The sequence below is a fragment of the Spea bombifrons genome, chromosome 4 (genome assembly GCF_027358695.1).
Source record: "Spea bombifrons isolate aSpeBom1 chromosome 4, aSpeBom1.2.pri, whole genome shotgun sequence".
Lineage (NCBI taxonomy): Eukaryota > Metazoa > Chordata > Amphibia > Anura > Pelobatidae > Spea > Spea bombifrons.
Genome location: NC_071090.1, coordinates 98,764,431 through 98,783,166, shown reverse-complemented (window position 1 = coordinate 98,783,166; position 18,736 = coordinate 98,764,431). Strand labels below are relative to the sequence as shown.

Sequence of the window (18,736 nt, the reverse complement as noted above, 5' to 3'; positions counted from 1 at the left end):
CCCCTTGCAGAATCCCATTGTATGTATTTGGCCCATTGCCCGCCAGCTATTTTCCATGTAGGACAGTATGTAGTTACCACCAGTCAGCTCCAGCGTTGGCTCTGTGAATGATACACGGGGTGCTTAACAAGCCAGAAGTCCACTAGAGGGTCAGAGGCTTAAATTATAGGATCAGAGGTGATGCTACCATATAATCAGCTGCTTAGGGCCACACTGGTCTAAGGGGGGGGGGCACTCTCATAGAAGGAGAGAGACACAGATTTCTCATAAAGTTATATCGCTTTTGTGTTTTACTTGAAATCAGAGGTATTGCGAAACTTTTGTATGTATAGTTATACAGTTCACCACTTTCGTTATTGATAGGGCTCCCTTAAATCTATTAGTTTAGGGTCCCTAAAAGCTTAGAGCGGCCCCTGTATAGTAAAAGTGTGACTTAAATATGACAGTCTTGAAAATGTGGAATAACTTTCTTCTGGCCTTTGAGATGGGCAGCAATGCAGAACAGAAATCTTAGATAGGATGTCATATCTCAGAGATCATTGTGCATTGGCCTTCACACCAAAAGCTTACACGTCTTGTTACTGATGATGAAATGTAGTAACAAATAAGTGCAATAAGGTGATCTGAAAGCTTGTATTATTTAATTAGATTTTTTTCATAGACCTACCTAGAAATCCGGTTGGAGTTTTCATGTACAGCGGGCTATTATATACACAAATAAAGTATTCTCTTATGGGTGTAGATATTTTGGTAAATGTTCAAGATTGGCAACTGCACAATCAAGGATCCTGGCTGATATTAACAAGGATTTACCAATTTAAAAGAATATTTATCTAATTAAATAAGGCATGGAGAGCAGTCATTTAAAGGGAAATAACCCCACTTGGTTTAGTGAAGTCTGAATGTCTGTTCTAAGTAGAATTATGTCTCAGAGACATTTTACATCAGAACAATGAAAACTGGATTATTTATCAATCATTAAATACATTTATGTCAATCATCACTGAAAGTTGTCATTCTAGTTCTCATTCCGAACTGGTTCTTACCATAAGCACAGAGGTTAATTTTGTGAAATCCGTGGAGAATTCCTCACGCAATTAACATTATTAGTAGACTTGTGCATTCGTATTCAGGTGAACATGAAAACAAACACAAAGGGTGCATTTTTTTATTGGTTCTTAGGGCGCCATCACCCTAATTTTGATTTATCAGTGCTTAGAAATTCTTTGGGCAGACCAACCATTTCTATGGCTTAGCTCCCTGTGATCATATGTATTAATAAATACCTTCATATACCCCCTGATCTGCGGTAGGGTGTAGATCAGGCTAAGATAATAGAACTAGAACACATACACATGGTTAATCTGCAGCTGCCTGAAAATACTGTATTCTTAGAAAGCTAGAACTGCTTCCAACCTAGAAGGAAAGTGGGAAAATTCTGTTTTCAACTCTTTGCTTTTGATCCAAGTCTCTGAGTCACTTTCTTCTTCTCCAAACAGGGGAACAACATTTAGCCACATCCACCTTCCAATCCTACACCCTGCCCGCTTAAGATTGTGGGGGCTAACCTTGCCCCTATGTGCAGTTAGCCCCGTCTCTATGTACAGATGGCTAGCTCCATTCCTTCATGAAGCCACTACCACAGAATAGGGAGTAGCCTACTGTGGGATGCTCCTCACATAAAACTGTATAGTTAATTTTACCTGCCTTTAACACACTATAATCATAGGGTGAAATGCATAACAGATATCTAATTCATCTGTAATTGCCATACCATGAGCTGACCTGGAGATTTTTTGAATATTAACCCTACAATAGCTCATCACAAACTTTCTGTTGTAGTGAACCTAAAGGTGAAAAACTAAAGTATTCTAATAACTGCCCTTTTAAAATCAATGCTAGTTAAGTGGTTAGTAGTATATTGAATGAAGTCGCCTATATTCATGCAGGGATTGCAGCTGTGATATACCAGCCAGGGAAACACCAATCAAGATGCAAAGTTATCACAACTTCATATAATATTATTATATATTAGTGCTTCTGGGTCTTGGATGCAGCGGAACCTTCAGAGTTAAGTTCTTGGGCCTCTTATCTTCTCCATCTACACCTCTTCACTTGGACAACTCCTATCTTCTATATCACCTATATACAGATGACCCTAATCTATATCTCCTCTCCTGACCTTTCACCCTTACTTCTAACTCGCCTCAGCAACTGTCTTTCTTGAATTGCATCATGGATGACATGGTATTACCTGAAGCTTAACAGCTCAAAGACTAAACATATAGTTTTCCCACCATCCACTCTGGCCACAATTCCTGACAACTCTATCTGTTGACAACTCCGTCATCCAGCCTACAGACCAAGATCGCTGCCTTGGTGTCACACTTGACTCTGCTCGATCCTTCATCCCTCACATCCAGTCCCTCACCAAATCCTGCAGCCTTCCCCTGAAAAACATCTCCCAACATTTGGACATACTTACACAAACAACAAAAATACCATTCCACTCTCTTGTGATAGCTATCCAACTCAACCCATCCTCATCCAAGCAGTCCTCTTCCACTGTTTCACTTCCCCCTCAACTGACTAGATTGTAAGCTCTTAAGAGCAGGGACCTCTTCTCCTTTTGTATCGGTTTGTGATTTCATATGTATCCTAACGACTCTGATTACTGATCCTAAAGCCTACGGAATCGGCATAAAATGTAATCTACTCTTCCACTCATGTCATCATAACTAGGGTGTATTCCATATGTAATATTTGCAGTATAAATTACCAATACTTTTTGTGCATTCTTATGTGATGTCAGTAGGGCTTTTGTATATTTGGCCAATTTTTTCAAAGTTTCCTTGAATTTCCAAACTTTCATCTACTCCGCTTCCTTTCACGTCTGCTTCAATTTCTCCTGTGCTCTTCTTCCTCGTATTTTGAAGTAGTATTAACTTGTGTAACCTCTCTGTGGGGTCACTAAGATTCCTTTGTGAAGAGCTGAAGTTCCTTTTGTAACTTCACTTCATAAGCCCTACAGCACTGCGTGACGCAACAGTTTACGGAAAAGGCTAGTCTTCATTTCGTAGAAAGTATTGCATACGGGCGACTCGATTCCTGTTTATAGCCTTTTCTGATTCATGCTTTTTATCATGTATCATGTATCATCATGTATCATTTTATCATGTGTATGCATAAAATAATAAATAGACAGGAGCATGCCTAACACAATAAAAGCAATTAATTCAATGTTCTTGTTTTTCTGGTTCCTCCGTTTTTGTTTGCCCACGTTGCGGTGCTCTTCTCGGAGCTTCCGTGTCACCGGCTTCGCTCTCAGCCGGCGAGTCCGGTGCGCGCATGCGCCCTGACTCGTGTGGCGGCCATCTTTGTTTGCTCTTCGCCGGCAGACGTCTCAGCTCCTTCGTTTCTAGTCAGGTGTTTTTCTCTCGGGTTAATCAACCCATTGTTTCTTTTCTCAGCCGGTATTTTCTAGTGGTTTCCCGTTTTTTATTATGTCTCATGGATCATTTTGGTGACCAGGCTGCTCCTGCTGGGGCTGCAGGTTCATCCATTAGGGATCATGCTGATGATGCTCAGCCTCTGTCATCAGAGGATTTCCAGTCTCTGCTGGATGCTACAATGTTCCATCACCAAACTATTCGAGTTGCTTGAAGCGGGGAAAGCTTCTCCTGACACATTTGATTTTGATGAGGCTCTGGGCTGGCTTCAACGTTTGGTTTGTTTGACAGGCAACGCTCATTCAGCTCTCTGTGCTGAGAGACGCAAGTCCATCCTGATTAAAATTGAGCCCAAATTGGTCAATATGGCTACTCAGGAGCCGGGTCCTTCGGCCAAAGGCCTATTATTTGGGGACTCGTTTGTTAAGAATGTTGGCTCATTTGTAAAGACCTTTACTGCCCTCGATAAGGCTCAGTCCTCTATGAAAAGAGTTTTCGCCCCAAGAGTTTTTGCAGGGGCCGGACGAAGCAGGGGCTCCTTCTCTCAACGTCCAGCTCTCCCTGAACAAAGATCGACGCCCTTCTTTCCTTCCAGAGGTCGCCCTGCATCCACCAGAGGTTCCAGAGGGTACTTTTCATCTAGACGCCCTTACGGCAAGTCCCTTCTCTCTTTCCCACGAAGGTGGATTTAATTACGTATGGGATTTAATTACCTCAGACGCTTGGCTGTTGAATACGGTCAAGGGTTATCAGTTAGAACTGTTTCTCCTCGACAGGCTTGACTTCCTCCTTCCCCAAGGTTTCCACTACTTCAGAGCCACCTGATTTCAGACGAGGTAAGGTCGCTTTATCAAAAAGGGGCTATTTTACCAACCCCCATGCTCGTTCCGGGGTTTGTCAGTTGTCTCTTCCTGGTTCCAAAGAAAGGAGGGGGTTCCCGTCCGGTCATCAATCTCCAACCCCTCAATGCGTTTGTGGTGTATCACCAATTCAAAATGGAAAGGATCCATTGTCTCCGGGACCTCTTGTTACCGGAAGATTGGATGGTGAAGCTGGATCTTCAAGACTCGTATTTCACGATCCTGATCGCAGACTCTCACCAGAACTTCCTTCAGTTCATTTGGGAAGGTCAGAAGTGGAGGTTTACCTGTCTTCCTTTCGGTCTTTCATCGGCCCCGTGGTGCTTTACGAAGGTCATGAAACCGGTAGCGGCATTCCTTCGTTCTCGGGGAGTACGTCTCATAATCTGCCTGGACGACATCCGCATTCTAGCTCAATCTCCTTCGCTCCTCCAATCACACCTCGGTTGGGCTCTTCACCTTCTCCAGTCCCTGGGTTTTCTCATAAATGGAGAAAAATCATGCTTTGTTCCTTCACAGACTATGGAATTTCTGGGATTTTGGATAGACTCAGTTCGACAGTCTCTTTTCCTTCCACAATCCAAGATCGTGGCAATCAAGAAGGAGATCAGGCGATTGCTGCGCTTGGAGACAGTGACCGTGCGTCAGATTGCCAGGATGATAGGGCTATTGTCCTCTTCCATTCAAGCCATATTCCCAAGCCCCCTTCACTACCGGGCGCTGCAAAGGTTACGAACTTCTTCACTATCTTTGGTTCCCTCCTACGAAAATTGTATTTCTCTCGACGCCGAATCCAGAGACGGGCTGATGTGGTGGTTGTCCCACATGGAAGCTTGGAATGGCAGGGCCATCTTCGGCACCACTCCAGACGTGGTTATAGAATCGGACACAAGCTTACATGATTGGGGAGCGCGCAACGGGACTATATCTACAGGCGGCAGATGGCCCTCAGAAGAATCCCTTCTTCACATCAACTGCCTGGAACTGTTAGCCGGCTCTTTTGCCATCCGGAGTCTAGCGCCTCCCAGGGCCTCCTTTTCCGTCCTTCTCAAGCTGGACCACGTAACAGCGGTGCGGTATATCAACCATCTTGGGGGCGCAAAAATCCAAACTGTTGGCATGTCTCGCAAGAGATTTCTGGAGATACTGTCTTTTTCATGGAATTTCGGTGAGCGCTGTTCACATTCCCGGTCTTTCCAACATCACAGCGGATTGGAATTCGCGTTTTCTCAGGGATTCCGGAGATTGGCGCCTTCATCCTTCTGTCTTTTCCAAACTTCAATGTCTATGGGGTCCGATGGTGATCCACTTGTTCGCGTCTCGCCTGAACTCGCAACTGCCAAGGTTCTTCAGTTGGCGATTGCCACGGACGCATTTCTCCAATAGTGGCCGAAGACCCTACTCTACGCGTTCAGCATGATTGCACGGACGATTCTGCATATGATACGGTTCCAGACATCCCTCGGTTTGATAACTCTGCTGTGGAAATCTCAACCTTGGTTTCCCAAACTGTTGGAAACGTCGACGGATTTTCCCAGGCCTATCCCTTCCTTCCGGGACCTGCTCCTCGACCCGGACTTTCGCCCGCACAAACTGATTCTTCTGAACAAGCTTCAGTTGGTAGCTTGGCGTGTTTCCGGGGACCCTGGTCTGTCGAGGGTGTTTCACAACGAACTCTCCTCCTCCTGGCCGATGCATGGGCCCCGGGTACTAGGCGAGCCTATACTTCAGCATGGCGATCCTGTTCTCGCTGGTGCCTGGGCAAGTCATTGGATCCCGTTTCGGCCCCTTTGAAAATGGTCCTGTCTTTCCTTACGGATCTCTTTCATGACAACAAAGCGTATCGTACGGTTAATTTGTATCGCTCGGACATTTCAGCTGGCCGCTCTCCTCTTGATGGGGTTCCTATTGGCCAACATCCTTTGGTATGCAGGTTACTCAAGGGTATCCGTTTTTCCAGACCCCCTGTGCCCCGTTACTCCTCTACATGGGGCGTTAATGTTGTTCTTCGTTTCCTAGAGGCTTGTTCTGCTAATCATGAGCTTTCTCTTAAGGAGTTATCGGCAAAACTTTTACTTTTACTTGGCGTCTGATGTCAGGGCCTTGGATTTTTCTGCTAAGGTCTACCGTCCAGATGGTGTTTTGCTCGATATTTCTAGGAGGACTAAGACCAATATCAAAACAGTTTTTTATCCGTCCTTTCCTCTTCGTCCTCTCCTCTGTCCTGTTCTTTGTCTTCGGGAATATGAGAACCGCACTCGGGATCTTAGGGATCCCTTATCTCTTCCCTTGTTTATTTCTTTTAGACGGCCTCATGCTTCTGTTTCTTCTTCCACGTTTTCCAGGTGGTTGAAGTGGATTTTACATCGGGCAGGCATTGATACTTCCATCTTTTCTCCACACTCTGTTAGGAGTTCTTCGGCATCCAAAGCTGCGGTCCTTGGTTGTCGTATAGAGGATATTTTGAAGGCTGCGGACTGGTCTTCTGACACTACATTTCGGGAATTCTATCTTCGCCCTATCCATCATTTTTCTGAACGTTTGGTTGATCAGCTTTGAAATTGCACTATAATAGGAGCCTCCGTGTCCTTAATAAAATTCTAAGATTTTACTAGTCTCATGACGTAAAGTCATGATTTTATTAAGGACACAAAGGTCTCCACCTCACCCAGTACAACTGTATTTCAGCTCTGCAGTGCAGACAAATATTGGTTTGCTTTATTAATCCTTAAGAATTGGTATAAACTATCTCAGGCTGTTTTGGGACTCCCCCAAACCATATTAACAGAGGCATATTAACAATGTGAAATGGGCATTTGCCCCAGGGCCTGTCGTGGCAAGGCCCCTCACTTGCTGCTGTGTCAGGTATACATTTACATGCATTGCACAGCAGAAACAAAACACTTGTCGATGGTGCATTCTGCATGCATGTCTGTGTGAAGGCACGTGTCTAAGTCTACGTATGTGTGTGTGAATGTCTGTGTATGAATGTATGGAGTTGTGCTTCTGTGTACATATTTGTGTATGCATGGGTGTATTAATGTACATGTGTAATGCTTTTGTGTGCTGGTGAAGCAGCAGTTACTCTGTCCTGTCTGACAGATATGTTGTATGTTTGGTCACTCACCAACATTTCCTTCCTGGACCCCTGGATGACCCTGCGGCATTGAGCTCTAGGCTAGCCAGCGCAGATACTGGGTAGTTTGGAGCTCAGTTACAAGCATTTAGGCTGTGTGTGTCTTAGACATATGCAGTTAAAACACAATGCAGCCTATAAACACTGTAATGCCCTGTGCATTGGCAGTATTTTTATCCCAGGACAGACGCAATTTTAATTGGATATACAGCTACCTGCCATAACATTCATGCAGCTTTGTGGGGACAAAAAATGCTTTATGTAATGGTCCAAGCAAATTTGTTTATGCCCTCTTTGCTAACATTTTACTGACTGGTACTTTCTAATCCCAGGCTGAATCAGTGGCATGAATCTTCAGATCACAGAAGAGAAGGGCACCTGCAGCGTTACAGTTTCTACATCAGGTAAGTGGGTTTTTTACGTTTTTGAAAAATGTGTTTACCTCTTAAGGATGTACTGGCTATCCTCCCTTCTGACGGCAGGGAGCGAAATGTGTGACCTCGAGCTATCATTTTAAATGTATGTTATATTGAATAGTGATCACATTTAAATATCTGTATGGAAGTTAGGGGATTTCTTGCTGGTCACATAATCACTGGGTGTCAGGGACTTGCGGAGTCTGAAGAGACCTCCACTGGGTCTCCTGCCACATTACTCGGCTGCAGTTGCCCACGAGCTACTCAAAATACTGAGTAACCCGCAACCCGCAGTTGATGGACTCAGTGAAATACACTATGTAGTCTGCTTTCCAGACATAAATCATTTTGCATATTATTCATGTGTTCTTTGGTATTGCAATTACAAACTATACAATTACTAACTGTAAAAACTCAAGGCTTTGAAACAGCAATGCATATCTTCTAAGATTTGTCCAGTAATTGATGACCGACATGTACATACAACAAAGCAAGAATTGGCGCACACCCAGCATATACTATTTAAAAGCACCTGTGTATATCTATGGCTATATATTGCTTAACCCATAAATATATAGCATTTCCAGAATCAAGACACTTGATTGGGGGTTTCATACCTCCCAACAGTCCTTGTTTAAGCAGGACTGTTCTGATTTTCCAGGCCAGTGGAGGTGTGTGTGATAATGCAAAGTCAGCAGTATAGATCAAATAAAAATGCATTGACCCCCTAAATTGCAGGCATAGATGATAAGTTGCACACCCCAAAGACCAACCCTAGCACCCCTGATTCCAACCACAGGACTTACCGCTGCCGGGGTAATGTGACCCCCATTCGCCTGACTTCCGTATACTTGCAGGCTGCAAGAGAGGCTGTCTGTCTGCCGCTGCCGAGAGAGACCTGGCGAAGGGATATCTTTTGATCTCCCCATCCAGCTCCTCTGGCAGAGCCACAGAGGAGGCACCCTGGTCACGATCCTTTCAGGTATTGTTGAGAGTTCAAGAGGAATATATATATATATATATATATATATATATATATATATATATATATATATATATATATATATATATATATATATATATACTCTCACAGGGTTTTTTGTTCTTTACTGATGCTACAGATCGGTCCTTGATTAGTGGAACTCACTACTCATGTTCATTCATATAGGAAGTCTTGCTTGATGAAGAGATCACGCAGGACTTCCGGCATAGAAACTGCTGGATATCTGTGTGCACAGAAACAGACATCACTGCTTTCTTCATGATGTTCCATGCCTTCATGATAGTTAATCTCCTCCATGTACTTTATAAAACCTTTAGTTCGGAAATCATATATGATGGCATATCACTTTTCGCACCTCTTATGAACTGACGAAGAAGAATAATTTATGCAGATCAGGTCAACATTGGTGCTGTAATTAAGGTGGACATTTAGGTAGACATCGGTTTAACGTTTCGGCTATTTTCTGTCTGTTGAACCCATGTTTCCTATTACTGCAAAATATACTTTGAATCACAACTTTGACAACTTCAGAAGGCTTCCTTTGGGGGTTTGAGAAAGAACGCATGGGTCAACCTATACATAAGCAATTGTCCATAGACTTCGTTGATTGACAGGGCTGGATTGGTAATATCCGTGAGGTTAGAAGGTACACTGTTGGAAAACATTAAGGGAAGGTTATGATGCTAGTTTCCACTTAATGTGGCCGATTACATAAAAACATTTTTTAAAAAACCCCTACAGATTCCATTCTTTAATCCAATTGCAAAAATGACAAAGGACAATCCCAAGAAATTTTGGAAATGTTCTTCTTAAATGTAGTGAGCCTGTGCCAGTCTGTATGGGAGATGCGGGACTTGGTAAGGTACGGCTCTTCAAAAGAACTACTTGAACCAGTGGTATAATCAGATAAATTAAAGTATAATGCCTGCCCCCAGATAGGGGTAGAGGTAGCTATGTATTATGGAAAGGCTAGCACCAAATATAATTGAACAGGTTGGAAGTAAGCAGGACTTGAGTGCGACATCTGCCCATTCAAGAGATTAAACTCATTGAAAATTCAGGGGCTGTGAGGGGTGGAAAGTTAGTGGTAGTTGGCAAGGAGTCTAACCGTGAACTTCCCGGGGTATCCTACCCAGAACTCTCCATCTTTTGTGAGTTTGCTGCCGATAGAGGTTGTCTACATACTGTATGTTCATTAACCCTGAACATTAGATGCCTCTGATTTTGAAATCTTCTCTTTTTTTTCCACCTCACACACACAGAATTCACAAATTTGTACAATAAAGCAAATATCCCTCAATAACCTTCTTGGTTTGGTAGATTATTAATTCTGGTGATGTTTAAATATCAAAGAAAAATCAATATAGTTTATAGTTTTAGCAGCAGCAGGGCACGATCGACTAAACTGCAATACATTTTATACGAATTTAATTTAACAGTTTATATGAATATTTGTATTAAATACCTTAGTTCGTCATACACACAAAATACACGTTTGTATTCACACTAGCCAATCCTAACAATACACATCCAGAACATTCCATGTTCATCACAAGTACACGGCTTATTCATGCATTTCTATTTATTAATCTTATCATTCTAATCTACACATTGCTGACATGTAATAATAATCCTCTGGTGAAGAGATGGTTCAGATTTGATTCTTCTACTTCCAGAGCACCCAAAAATTAATGGGCTTTCTTGCCAGCTTGGCTGATTTTCTCAGCTAATTTAGGCCAGATTTTTTTCACAGCCTTCATCTTCAAAGATTTGGATGCAGTCTTCTCAGACATGTGTTTAGAGATCCACTCGAGGTAATACTGGGTAGAGGTGTAAACTCCAGGGTTTTGCTTCTGGCCACAGCCGGAGCCCCAGCTGGTTATGCCAACCACGGTGAAGAACTTAGCTTTGCTTTTTTTACACATCAGAGGTCCTCCACTGTCACCCTGTGTGAATCAAGAAAAGAAAGCATTTAATTAAAAATTACTACAACTGTACATGATGTTAAAAACATTAACAATGTATCATCCGTGAGTTAGAAGGGAATGAGTACAATAATGGGCTTACCTGGCAACTGTCGATACCACCCTGTTCATATCCGGCACACAAGTTGTAGTCACCCAAAGCTCCATTGTACCAGGTTGGACGGTTGCAGCGTTCCACTGGAATTAAATTCACAGGAGCTTCCTGGAGGACGTCCGATGTTTCAGTGGCTGATGAATAAAAGAGTTATCAGATACAGGGCTGGCCTCAGAAATCTTGGTGCCCCCTCCCACCCCATGCTCCTTCCGTCACCCTTAGAATGGAGTGACCTGGCTCTAAAGCTTACAATGGGGCCACCAGGCCCCAGTGTCCAGAAAGGTGCCACAAGGGCCCAATCCATGGATAGGGGAAGATAAGCACGCAGGGATAATGAGAGAGTCTATTCTTATATATAAAGTCTATGGATACTTACAGGCTTCTTTAAGGACGCCCCAGCCTGCGATGTAGCATTCGTCCATTTTGTCCAGAATGGCTTGTTTGGCCGGGAGACACGCTGGCTGCGTGTATTCATCAAATTTCAGAGGCTTATTCAGCCTGAGCAAGGTGATGTCATTACTCTCCGTTTCCGGGTTGTAGTTCTCGTGTTGAATCTTTTCTTCTATAGCTCGGATCTGAGCCTTTGTCCCCATGTCTGAAAGTTGGTTGGCGCCAAACACAAGTCTCCAGGTATGATAGTCACTGAATAAACCAAAGTACATTTTATCAGTGAATTTACTTTTTCAGGCATTAATAAATCCCATATTGACCTAAGTGTATGCCATGTTTGTTTTTTGTTTACTTACTTGCCGCGATCTTTGAAACAATGGGCAGCTGTGAGAACCCACAAATTATTGAGTACAACACCGCCGCATAAATGAAAATACTCGTTGTCAATGTCCTCCTGGATGCTCACTGCCCAGGGCCAGTTACCGGGCTCCGCATCCTTTCCCCCCACCACGCGGGAGCCACGGAAATCCTCCACTAGGGGTCTGTTTCCACAGACTGAAATAAAAACAAAAGGTCTTTTAATAAACCGGATATCCCTGTAATCTGTAAAATGTAATTTTGTTGGTATTTACACAATATTAATAATCTAGTGTGAATAACACATTATTAAATATATTTGGTTTTAAAACTAATTGTCAATTATAGGCATTAACCTGTTTTAAATACAATGGGGAGGTGGGTTAAATAGTTAATAGTAGAATGAGCTGTAAAACTATAAAACATCCATAAATCATAGAGTTAATAATAACAGTCGTTGCGGTATATAATCATCCCTAAAGCCCTTGATGCCAAATTATCTGTAATAACCGATAAACTCACCTCCATGTTCTGAGCTCTCAGATGACACCAAAAGAACCCAAATAATAACCCCGATCAGGAACAGCTTCATGCTGATACATCCACATCGAAAAGCTATCTGAGTGTGCAATAGAATGTGCAGCCTGCTTCTAACTAAGGGAGTTATGACTTCATTAAAGCAGAATCAATTATTAGTTCACAAAACATGAACGTGTGAGACACGGCAACATGATGAGGCAGGGGAGAAAAACAATAAACAAATATATAAAAAATTATTATATATGTACAAAACCACATTAAATAACACAAATACATTCACTGCTTCTTCAGCCTATTTAATAAACGGTATTAATGTGTTTATGGTATACGTAAAGCATCATTAAATATGAAACACTGAAAGAGGAAAATGTAGAACTCTACTTGTCTTACATTATTAATACTAATATAGATTAATATTAATATAGAAAAACCCTGTTTTTGTGTTTCGCAGGCAGCCATAATTTTTGTATTAGGTTGGCTGAGACTCAGGGAAACATCATCTCACCAAGAGACTCGAAGTCAAACCTGCAGCGTTCCCAGGTATAATGACGCTTATTCATTTGGAAATTAAAATACATAAGAATTGATTGCTGATGTCTTTTTGTCGCCGTTGATAGCCCTATGCCCACATTATTTGTGTTCTATGTACAATATAATGCACTGGCTTATGGTGATTAATATGTCTCATATTAAACCTAAAGCTACCATTGTTTCTAGCATTTGGAATATTGTCATTGGGCCAACACTAGGAAAGATATAAAGATCAGATGGAGAAGAGAATTAACTGAATGTCATGAAAGCTAGTGGCCCAGTAGAAGATTCAACTTCAAATTAACAGTCACTTTTATCTGAGGGTAATGTGATCCTATTATCTATATTCTTATGCTAAGAGGCCACAGCGTATGTTCGTACAGAAAATGAAAAGATAATTAAACCAGGAAAAACAGTATTTAACTGTTAGGGAAGGAACTGCGTTATGTAAAGTTAAGGACACCTTACCCCCACCTGCTTGTGCGGCTGATCAGGCTTCAAATTAATGTAATGTAAAGCAAGTTGAAGAAATAATTGGTAAACCTGGAATATAATTATCACTAACCGTCTTCAATATTGATTAAACCGTGGGCTACTGTTTCCCTGCCAATAACCCCCCCCCCGAACGATCCTTAGCACGCAATCACACCCTCCACCCCAACACCAAAAAAACCCAGAAAACAAGTAGTTCCCTCCTTCTGACACTAGCAACACTCTGCATGAGACATCTCCACTCGACTCACACAGGGCAGGAGCACAATTCTATGCCGATCTGACGAGTGACCCGAAATGCATGTGCGAGTTGCGATCAGAGCCGGCCTTGGATGTTGAGACCCTGTGTGGGCCCCCCGTGTGATTTGAACCCACACCTTCCAAGTCCTTTTATCCCCTCCTTCACTGTGTCACACCTCTGTCCTACTCCTCCAGGATTTGCACCAGCACCCAGATTGCACACAGACGCAGGACTTGCCCAAATTTCATCCACGTGGTCTCCTCTCAGTCTGGCGCTTGCACAGTTACGTTCTCTGGAGTCTAAGCGCGGGAGCTGATGTGACCCCCGACACTCTGACTTACATGCTTACTGCATACATGCTTTGAGCACAAGAGGCTGCCTGCCCCCGAAGAGAGAGACAGCTGGTGAGTTGAGATCTTTTTTAAGGAAGAGCCACCGAGTAAGTGCCCTGTTCCGGTGGTGTTCTGGGCTCAAGGGGCAGCTGCTTTGGGCCTCCAAGGATTACTGGACCCGGGGCGGCTGCCCCTTTTGTCTTGCGTTCAGGCGGTCCTGGTATTGTTTAATCTCATATGTATTTGGCTGATACTGACTACAAGAGGTAAAAGCTCTGCTTATTTTATGTCACTGCCAACCATTTTTAACCCCCTACTAATAACTGTACATAATACACTTTACACATCATATACTGGTCACCAACATGTGAAAATGATGTCCTGAAAGTGTAGACACCTGATCAACCTTTGAGTTTCAAGAATGACCTGTCATGAAATGGGACATACATTTATACCCAATCGTAGGCAACTACTAGGGTCAGGATCTTTGAGCCCTATGGAGATACCTTCAAAGAGTAGGGTAGTTGCATGCGCCCTCATGTAGTGACATCAATGTGTCACTAACAAGATACATGAATGCTCTACAGTTACAAGAGAGAGAGATTGATACAATTGTAACATTTTTAAAACATTTATACCCAAAGTATGGTAGTTATCCAGTGTCTTTTTAATTGTATGTTACATATGATATATGCATATAGGTAAATACCAATGCAATATCTGTAAATAGCATCTTTGGCTTGTAACATAACAGGGACAATTCAGAAATCCGATGTAAATAATATAAATAAACTTGACTTTTTGGGAAAAAAAAACATGTTTAATTAACAGTCAGTTCAACGTGTGAATAGGCCATGGCTCACAGATTCTGATGATTTATCACCAGTTTGCCTGTGAGTGATCTGGTCCATAGACATTACTGTTATATACGTCACTTTGGGTACAGTCATAACATTGTCATGGAGTTACATCCTTTTAATATATTGCTAAGAGTACACTTTGAAGGTTATCCTGAATAAAACAAAGTATTGCGGTAAGTCAATGATGCTACTTTTAATTGGGCCAACATATTCATTGCCCCTGAAGAAGAGACCTGTGAGGTTTTAAAAGCTTATGCGTCTTTACGTCTTTTTTTTGTTGTTCCCAAAAAAGGGGCATCAACTTTAAGCGCAACTTTTGAAGTCTACAGGCTAATCCCCGCCGTTTACAGCAGCTTCAATGTCTCTTCCTGTTACTATTTAGAGTAGCTTAGAGTTGTAAACAACACATTGTTTTGTTCATTGTTACATTTTATTCTCTATTTAAGAGGATTCTTTCATAAAATGTGGTAGAAATCATCTAAAAATAATCTAGGCTGCCCAGGAAGTCAGTTAAAATAATGGATTTGATAACCATGTCTTTAATTTTCCCTCTATCACACAAAACGATGCTGCGTGGAAAATGACTAGCTTCCTCTTTTATTTGTTCAGTTATATATATATATATATATATAATGGATCAGCACTAGGCAATTAAATAAGAAATGAATGTGACCAGGGTAATTTATATTATTATTTGTGTCATTTTGTCACAAATTTTGAACAAACTTATAGGGACACTCCAGATATCACATGCACTTTAACGCATATGATAACTAAGAGGTCCCTTTAAATTATGTGGTGCCCCCCTTACAAATGTAAAGGGGGGGGGTTCTGTTTGTAACTAATGTTCTTAGTGCAATACATTTTTTTTTCTTGGTGGTGATCTGATAATGTATATGTCAGACTTCTATATTAACAATTCCATAGCATAGTAATAATAAAATATTTAATGTTTTTTTTATATAATACAAAACTTATTACAAAGAAGGCATTGAAAATATTTCTTTAATGGGAACCTATAATTTACATTTTTTTTTTAAAACTGATGTGGAAATAGTTCATATCTGGCAACCGGATGTCTCGGTGAACCGCAAGGTTGGTTCCAGTCGGCCACGCGGCTTATCGAATAGGTTGTTCTATATTGTATTCCTGTAAACAGAATGGAAATCCACATTTGAAATATGCATCCATCATAAAAATCATTAACATTAAGTCAAAACAGCACAAAATATATACATTGTCTGCGCAACCAAAAAAATATTTCTTTTAGAATATAAATGTAAAGAGGGAATTTTCTTTAAGGACCTCATTAAAGTTTGCTGCTCTGACAGTAAAATCAAAGCTCCTTTCAGATAGGTTAGCCGTTGGACGTTTAATTTTTTTTTTTAAACAGTCTATTCCCTTAATAGTTAGAAAATGTAATTTCTGTCTCATTTGACTCCTTTGGAGTGGACCATTCCATCTTTTTTTAAGGGAATAAACTACTCAAACATCTGGTACTTTCACAAAAACATATAGCATTTAAAGTCTGTAATCTGAATATTTGCCTTATTATTGGCCTCCGCCAATGAAATGTATTTTAACATACCTCCCAACAGTCCTGTTTTTTGAGCACTGTCTAGCTGTCCCAAAAATTTGGTCCAATAAATTCTTCTATAGGTGCTAATTATTATAGTCATGGTTACAGGGACATATTTTGTTGCAGTAACATCAAATGGAGATAACCTCCTAACCCAATACATTTTTGCAGACCGCTTATAAATATGGGACTGACCTCTGCTGTTTCTCAATTGCTTTTTGGGAAAGTTGTCATTTTGCAGAAAATAACTTCTGTTTGCCACGTCTCCAGCTGGCCTCAAAGACAATGTATACGGACTAAACATCTCTTTGGATCCATTCAGAACATACTGGTCAACGTCACCTAAAACAAGAACACATGTCTGTATTACAGCAAACACCTACATTATCCCATCATGGACTCATTCATACCACGTTCTTCCTCAACCTGAGGATTATCCCTATGAAGAGCACCATGGTAGCAGATTTGACGCTTTATCCTACTTTTTAATTTTTTAAGGTAAATAAACCTATGTAAATGTGGAAGAGGCCATCTTAAATCCTGTTTTCAGGAGAGGAACAATAAGCAGGAACATTCCATTGGCATGCTGTTTAACCTCTTATGGTAGACCACCTGGAGCCCCATCCTGCCCTTGTCTACAAGCAGCCAATTAGTAGCAAGAATAGCTAGACCATGAAGAGTAGCTGCTGCAGCAGCAGGTGTTAAGTGTTGTTAAGTGTTGTTTTTTTTATTTATTTTTTTCGTTTTGGAAGAATTCATAGTGAAGTACTCAGAAAGTACTTTAGTACGCATTCTTCTATAGGGTGATGTTAGGGACATTAAACAGTGATCCAGAAAACAGGAACTAGGGAGCGTTAGACGAGTTCTCACAATAGGTTATGCAGAATCCTGTATTAGAAATATTTTATAGCACTATATGATGTGGCAGAACACTTAACCTGCCATAGATTGTTGTGCTCTGTTCATTAATGTTATTTTTTGTTCTAGGTAACAGGATCGTCCCTGTTAAAGAGTGGCAAGCAGGTATTTTGCCATATTTTACACACCTCTTTACTATATTTTCTTTGCATATGAGGAATAGACTTACCAAACGTTTCCTGTTCTTGTAAAGGTCTATCAAACCTACTAACGCTCCCAGAAACACCAGGAATAAAATATCCTGGGTCAAACTTGAATTCTTTATTATAGGAATTGGCAGAGAGAGGCTGAACCGTAACAGGCGAGTTTCCTTGAGAGCTAGTGCTGAGGAACCAATTTGGGGCCGTAACCGGCTCAAATGAATACGTTACAGAACCAGTTTGTGTAACGAAGAAAAAAAACTTCTGGGCATCCGGGCTGGTGTAATTAATGGCGTTTTGAGTCTCTGGCTAAAAAAATAAAGAAAAACACAGAAACAATGTAAGTATTAAAAACTAAGCTCTCCACAATATAAACCAACATTTTTTTAATCTATTCCATATGTCCTTATTTTTAAGTGTTAAATGCTAACTCATTTCATTTTTATATATTTGTGTTTTTGTTCATAATAATATTCGATATAATTATTGTATACTGAAATTCCTTTACTATTGCACTGTACATCGAAGTGTTTCGCACTCACCTGTACTTGAAGTTTGCCAGATTGGTAAGAGAGATATAGGTTTGTGTTATAGATGTTTAAACTAACAGGGGTCTTCTCTCCTTGTGCTAAGTTGCCAATGCCAATGATAAATTTTGCTGCAGGATTAAAGCATACGATCCCTGTTAGTAAATAGGACATAAAGCACACCTGGCCAGCATAGCTATGTTATTGGGTAAATAAAGCCTATCCTTTAATAGAGGGGCCGCCTGTATCTGCAATCCAGCTCTCTGTGTTAGCTCTTGAGGCTCTGGGGTTTCCAGTTAACCACAGGGCTCTACGGTAGTCCTTTGATCGCTGGGGGATCTTGAGCTTCACCCCCTTCGTGCTCATTTACTTCACCCCTTTCATAAACTGAAGGAAAAGCGAGATATCAGGTTGGGAAAGAGGGGCTTTCCCTCCTAAACAGGGTCACTTGGGCACGGAGCACAACTATTCCCACCTACCCAGCTTTGTTTCTTTTCAGCTTTCATATGGAGGAGATGGACAGCTCTTGGAGAACCAGCCTGTGAAATTCCCAGGTATGCTCATGTGTGCTCAGAAATCATGCATCAGACATCAATATACCTGAGAACTCTGTGGGTTTGTATACAAAAACAAAAACTGTCTGCGCTTCTCACCCTAATAAAGTTGGCAACAAATATATAAACATAATATAAATGAGAGGTTTTGGTTATATGAATTGGCCAAAGCATAATTAAGCTCACCCGCCACATCAAGGCACACTCTCAATAGGGTGAGAACCTACTCTCACCTCCTACACAGTGGGCACACAAAGCAGTTTATACTGCTACCAAAACCTTATTAATGTGTTGGGGGAGGTGCAATTAAACCTCCTCCCATTTAACCCCTG

General features: G+C 41.4%; 1 long non-coding RNA gene and 1 pseudogene across 1 annotated transcript; both read right to left on the bottom strand.

The window, feature by feature from the left end:
• Positions 1-10,552: 10,552 nt before the first annotated feature.
• Positions 10,553-13,852, bottom strand: LOC128491478 (acrosin-like; annotated as a pseudogene).
• A 1,828-nt stretch (positions 13,853-15,680) lies between these two features.
• Positions 15,681-17,460, bottom strand: LOC128492303 (uncharacterized). The gene is made up of 3 exons (XR_008354078.1): positions 17,353-17,460; positions 16,461-16,607; positions 15,681-15,835 (listed from the first exon to the last, which is right to left on the bottom strand). It is a non-coding gene; the product is annotated as an uncharacterized LOC128492303 (long non-coding RNA).
• Between the last annotated feature and the right edge of the window lie 1,276 nt (positions 17,461-18,736).